This window comes from Triticum urartu, chromosome 7A (genome assembly GCF_056163025.1).
Source record: "Triticum urartu cultivar PI428250 chromosome 7A, HENAU_Tu73, whole genome shotgun sequence".
Lineage (NCBI taxonomy): Eukaryota > Viridiplantae > Streptophyta > Magnoliopsida > Poales > Poaceae > Triticum > Triticum urartu.
Genome location: NC_141879.1, coordinates 599,304,214 through 599,311,306, shown reverse-complemented (window position 1 = coordinate 599,311,306; position 7,093 = coordinate 599,304,214).

Genomic DNA, 7,093 nt, shown 5'->3' with positions numbered 1-7,093 from the left:
TCTTGAGTTGGCTTAGGATGGAATGAACCTGCACAAACAAGGTTAGATAACACAAGTACATCTACTAGCCAGAGCAAACAAAAGAAACCACAAGAATACCGATTGCATGTAGAAAGTGAGTACTAAGTACCACATTGGATTAGACATGTCCCCAAGAATAAAGATATGCAATGAATTTAAATGATTTCCTTCCCTTAGGTGTCTTGCTCCCCCTGAATCTAGCATGGGATATTGGGAGAAGATAGGGAACAGAAAATCAGAGCAGAAAATCAGAGCTGAAAGATATGAATGAACAGAGCTTAAAGCAAATAAGCACATATGAACATGTCTTTCTCCCAAAAATACATGTGGCATCTCTCCTCTTGAACATAAAGCATCTAGGATCCTTGAGAAATACTTTCTACTTGAGTATTCTCTCCCCCTGGAGATCTCTTTATCCCCCTTAATATTCTCTCCCTTTTGGAAGTGATAGGCTTTGATGTGATCTCTCTCTCCCCCTTTGACATCAATTTCCAAGAAGGGTCTTCTGGAAGTTGTTGTGGATGGGTTCGGTCCTTGAGTCGCATCACAAAGCACTGGATAAAATTGTGATGCTTGTAGAGGACAAGATTCATTGAGTGGAGCTGGATCAGAAGAAACATAGAATAAGTGGCAAACTGTTTTTCCTGTTGTGAAATCGGTGGCACCGAGTGGTATGCTTCGGTTGTACCAAGTGGATTCGGCTGGACCGAAAGCAACAAATCGGTGAAACTGAGTTCATCACAGAGAAAACACTGGTCACCTCAGCTCACTAGACTAGTAAGACCTCACAAAGATTTGCAAGGAATTAACTGAAGGATATGCAATGAATTGGATGCAGGAAATGCAGAGCAACTGAAAAGAAAGAACGAAAGAAAGAAATCTAGATGAAGTTTTTTTGAAAGGGAAAGCAATTATGCATGAGACAAATGCAAAAACACAGACAAGAACACGAGAGAACTTCATCTAGAGATGGTCGGTGACAAAGTCACCTATGTTAGAGTATAATGACTTATGAGTCAAGTGAGATCACTTGATCATGGGTCATACTCATCGTTTAAGCTCAAAATGGGGTTACCATTTTTTGTTTAAGCATTTTGATGTATTCACATCTTGTCGAGTTGCTTTAGCTCATGTCTTGGAGTAAAGCTTCTCTAAGATGGAATGACATACCTTGGTTGGTGGTGTTGACCATGTAGTTGAACTTGTGTGGGTTGCTCAAGGTTGATGTAGCTCATCAAGAGTTGGGAGCACCACTTGGAATTTGAGTCCATCTACCTAGATGGGTTAGTCCTTGCAAGGAGTAGCACTTGTGTAAAAGAGAATTTAATCATGAAGCTCAATCATCAAGATTGTCAAAGGATATGTTTGAAAGATTCCGTGCTTCCTTGACTTCAACCACCATAGTGTAGTGACTTGGTGATGTAGAGATTGCTCAAGATGTGAGTGGTTTACAATCTCATGGAATTTGATTTAACCAAGTACCTACATGGATTAGATAACATGCAAGATGCAAATATATCCAATAATATATTCATCATAAGAGAGATATCATGGATTAGTCATAAGCTCATGTCTTGCATGTATCCAATGGAGTTTCTACTCCAAGTTTGAGGCATCAATGATGTTCAATTCTCCTCTTAACCTGCAAAACACTTTCTCATCAAGGGGTTTAGTGAATATATCTGCTAATTGCTTTTTGGTGCGAACATGCTTAAGATTAATGTCACCCTTAGCAACATGATCTCGAATGAAATGATGACAAACTTCAATATGCTTAGTTCGAGAATGTTGTATGGGATTATGACCAATTTTGATAGCACTTTCATTGTCACAAAGCAATGGAACATGTCTCACGTATATCCCATAATCTTTAAGAGTTTGGGTCATCCAAAGTAATTGAGCACAACATGAACCAGTGGCAATGTACTCCGCTTCGGCAGTAGATAAGGATACCGAGTTTCGTTTCTTGGAGGACCAAGACACAAGAGATCTACCAAGAAATTGACAAGTACCCGAAGTGGACTTTCTATCAACCTTGTCTCCGGCATAGTCCGACTCGGAGTAGCCAACAAGATCGAAAGAGGCCCTCTTAGGATACCAAATGCCAAAATTTGGTGTGTGAATTAAGTATCTCACTATCCTTTTTACGGCCTTAAGATGACATTCTTTAGGAGCAGCTTGATATCTTGCACACATGCACACACTTAGCATAATATCGGGACGTGAAGCACATAGGTATAACAATGAACCAATCATAGAGCGATAAACCTTTTGGTCCACGGGTTTACCATCTTTGGTCAAATCAAGATGTCCACTAGTAGGCATGGGTGTAGACATACCTTTGCATTCTTGCATATTGAACTTCTTGAATAAGTCCTTAGTGTACTTCGTTTGAGACACAAAAGTACCTTCCTTAGTTTGCTTGATTTGCAACCCAAGAAAGAATTTGAGTTCACTCATCATTGACATCTCAAACTTCTCCGACATTAGCTTTCCAAACTTTTCACTAAAATGAGGGTTAGTTGATCCAAATATGATATCATCAACATAAATTTGGCATACAAATAATTCTCCATTAACCCTTTTATTAAAAAGTGTGGAATCAATTTTCCCAATTTCAAAGCCTTTTTCAATAAGGAACTTGGTCAAGCATTTATACCAAGCTCTAGGAGCTTGTTTAAGACCATAAAGAGCTTTGTGAAGTTTGTAAACATGATTTGGTTTCTTAGGATTGACAAAGCCGGGAGGTTGTTTGCCATAAACTTCCTCCTCTATTTCACCATTTAGAAAAGCACTTTTAATGTCCATTTGGTACAAGGTGATATTATGGTGATTAGCATAGGCAAGTAAGATGCGAATGGACTCAAGTCTAGCAACGGGAGCATAAGTCTCACCATAGTCCATACCTTTGACTTGTGTGTAGCCTTGGGCGACGAGACGTGCTTTGTTGTGAACTACTTGTCCATCTTCATCTTGCTTGTTGCAAAACACCCATTTGGTACCGATGATGTTATGGTTGTTGTCGGGCTTCTCAACCAATGTCCAAACTTGGTTTCTCTCAAAGTTGTGTAGCTCTTCATGCATAGCATTTATCCAATCCGGATCTTCCAATGCTTCTTCAACCTTCATAGGTTCAATGCTAGAGATGAAAGAATAGTTTTCGCAAAAGTTAGCTAAACGAGTTTTAGAGCGAGTGATTCTCCCGGTTTGAATATCATTGTAGATTTGCTCGACAGGATGCTCTTTAGCAATTCTTGCTCGAACTCGTGAAAGCTTTTGCTTGGATTTCGGTTGAACATCTTCTTCATCTTGTTCTTCTTCTTCTTGATCTTCTTTATTGTTGGCGTCGTTGTTCTCTTGTCGTGGTGGAGAAGGAGGTTGTTGATGTTCGTGATGTTCTTCCTCGTTTTCTTCATCTTGGTGTGTTCCACTTGTGGATGCTTTCGTATCAACTCTTGGTTCACCTTGTCGTGAAGTAGAAGCTTCCACTTGGACAGACGAGGTACTCTCCTTCACCTCCGTTGGACGGACCTTGCCAATAGACAAGTCTTGGATTGCTTCCAAAGGGTCTTTGTCTATCAATTGGCAATTGCTCTACTTGCGAGCCATTAGATTCATCAAACTTCACATCTACCGTCTCTTCAACCTTTCGGGTGAAATTTTTGTAGACACGGTAAGTGTGAGAGTTTGAGCCATAACCAAGTAGGAAACCTTCATGAGATTTAGGAGCAAATTTTGAACGACGATGCTTATCAAGAATGTAGCACTTTGAGCCAAATACTCGAAAGTATCCAACTTGGGGTTTGTTACTGGTGAGGAGCTCGTATGTCGTCTTGCCGAGTAGCTTGTGAAGATACAAGCGATTTGTTGCATGACAAGCCGTCTCAACTGCTTCCGCCCAAAAGTGCTTCGGTGTCTTGTACTCATCAAGCATCGTTCTCTCCATTTCGATGAGCGTCCGGTTCTTCCTCTCAACAACTCCATTTTGTTGAGGTGTGTACTTAGCCGAGAACTCGTGTGAAATCCCTTCCTCGTCAAGAAAGGTGTCCACATTAGCATTCTTGAACTCTGTTCCGTTGTCGCTGCGAACCTTCTTGATCTTCACTTCAAATTGGTTTTGGGCCTTCCTAGCGAAGTTTTTGAAGATCTTTTGGACCTGCGATTTATCATCGAGAAAGAACACCCACGTAAATCTTGAAAATCATCAACTATAACTAGACCAAAAGAATTTCCACCAAGACTTTTGTAAGCGTTGGGACCAAAGAGATCCATATGAAGAAGCTCGAGTGGCCTCCTTGTGGTCATGATGTTCTTCACGGGATGCCTTCCTCCAACCTGTTTACCTGCCTGACAAGCACTGCACAGTCTGTCCTTATCAAATATGACATCGTTAACTCCAAGGATGTTATTTCCTTTAATAAGCTTGTCAAGGTTTCTCATGCCAACGTGACCTAGTCGTCTATGCCATAACCAATCTTTTGAGGATTTAGCAATGAAGCAAGTTTTAGGTTGTGCCTTTTTAGAGAAATCAACAATGTAAGGATCACCTCTATGTATACCGGTAAATACCATTTTATGATTGTCTCGACGAAACACTTGGCAATCTACTTCAGTAAATAGGACATTTAAACCAAAATCAGCAAGTCTAGATACTGAAAGTAAGTTGTAGCCAAGAGACTCAACGAGCATGACATACTTTCGAGGACTATCATTTTCAGCAAGCTCACGAAACATGTCTTTATCTCCGGTCATGTGATCGGTACATCCACTGTCAAGAACCCATTCCTTTCCTCCTGACACATATCCCCGAAGATTCGCCATAAGACCAAAATGTCTCATTGCATCATCAAGATCGAAGTCACTACCATCATCCTCATCATAGTATCCATGTTCAACATCGTCAAGTGGTGGATCAAGTCCTAGAGAGGGTAATTCGTTAGAGTGAGTTTGACAATGATCTTGCTTATGAATTCTTATAGCTTCGGAAATAATATCACCAATAATTCCAACATATCCTTTGGCACGCATAAGGTCGGTGAGTTCAAACAGACGATCACCAAACATAGGATCGCTAGTATTCATCTTACTCAAGGCGATAGACTTATAGAGAATCTCATCTAGATTTTTCAAGGAATAATTTGGAAAGCGTTCCTCAAAAAATTCCATATGGTGTAGGCACACTCAAAAGTAGGCAAGGTTCTAATCAAGTTTCTAGGCAAGACTCTAGTGATAAGATTAACAGTTCTAAGATTTCTAGTCATGTCAATAGCTTCATCAAGGGTAGGATGCATAGGATCAACATGAGGTGCACAAGGGCTAGCAATGTACTTGTTCAAATGATATTGATTGAAAATTACAAGCATCTCATTTTTCCACTCATGAAAAATACTCTCCATCAAGAATAGGCACTCTATGTCTAAGACTCCCCAAAGTAGACTCATCCATCTTCCTCCAATGGTGATTAAACCAAGGCAATAGAGACCAATGCTCTAATACCACTTGTAGGATCTTGAGAAGAGGTGTCTAGAGGGGGGGGGGGTGATTAAACACTAAGTACCAAAGTTGCAGTTTTTAATCTCTTTAGGTTTAAGTGGAGTTTAGGCACAAATTCAACATTCACAATACATAACAAGCAAGCATGCAAAGAGTATATGAGCAGCGGAAAGTAAAGCATGCAACTTGCAAGAATGTAAAGGGAAGGGTTTGGAGGATTCAAACGCAATTGGAGACACGGATGTTTTTGTCGTGGTTCCGATAGGTGGTGCTATCGTACATCCACGTTGGTGGAGACTTCAACCCATGAAGGGTAACGGTTGCGCGAGTCCACGGAGGGCTCCACCCACGAAGGGTCCACGAAGAAGCAACCTTGTCTATCCCACCATGGCCGTCACCCACGAAGGACTTGCCTCACTAGCGGTAGATCTTCACGAAGTAGGCGATCTCCTTGCCCTTACAAACTCCTTGGTTCAACTCCACAATCTTGTCGGAGGCTCCCAAGTGACACCTAGCCAATCTAGGAGACACCACTCTCCAAGAAGTAACAAATGGTGTGTTGATGATGAACTCCTTGCTCTTGTGCTTCAAATGATAGTCTCCCCAACACTCAACTCTCTCTCACAGGATTTGGATTTGGTGGAAAGAGGATTTGAGTGGAAAGCAACTTGGGAAGGCTAGAGATCAAGATTCATGTGGTTGGAGTGGAATATCTTGGCCTCAACACATGAGTAGGTGGTTCTCTCTCAGAACTGGTAAGTTGGAAGTGTAGGTTTGTTCTGATGGCTCTCTCCACGAATGAAAAGGAGGTGGAGGGGTATATATAGCCTCCACACAAAATCTAACCGTTACACACAATTTACCAATCTCGGTGGGACCGAATCAACAAACTCGGTCGGACCGATTTAGTAAACCTAGTGACCGTTAGGGTTTTCGGTGGGACTGACATGCATCTCGTTAGGACCGATATGGTTAGGGTTAGGGCATAACGTAATCTCGGTGAGACCGATTACACAAACTCGTCAAGACCGATTTTGGTAATTAGCTAACCAGAGAGTTGGTCAGGAAAACTCGGTGAGACCAATTACTCAAACTCGGTGAGACCGATTTTGGTAATAAGCTAACTAGAAAGTTTGCATTGTAATCTCGGTAGTACCGATTGCACAAACTCGGTGAGACCGATTTTGGTAATGGACATACACAAAGAGATTACAATCCCATCTGGGTGAGACCAAGATCCCTATCGGTGAAACCGATTTGCCTAGGGTTTGTGGCAGTGGCTATGACATTTGAACTCGGTGGCGCCGGATAGAAAGAATCGGTAGGGCCGAGTTTGACTTTAGGTTTAGGTCATATGAGTGGAAGTGGGAAAGTAGTTGAGGGTTTTGGAGCATATCACTAAGCACATGAAGCAAGAGGCTCATTAAGCAACACCTCATCCCTCCTTGATAGTATTGGCTTTTCCTATAGACTCAATGTGATCTTGGATCACTAAAATATAAAATGAAGAGTCTTGAGCTTTTGAGCTTGAGCCAATCCTTTGTCCTTAGCATCTTGAAGGAGTTCCCACATCCTTTAG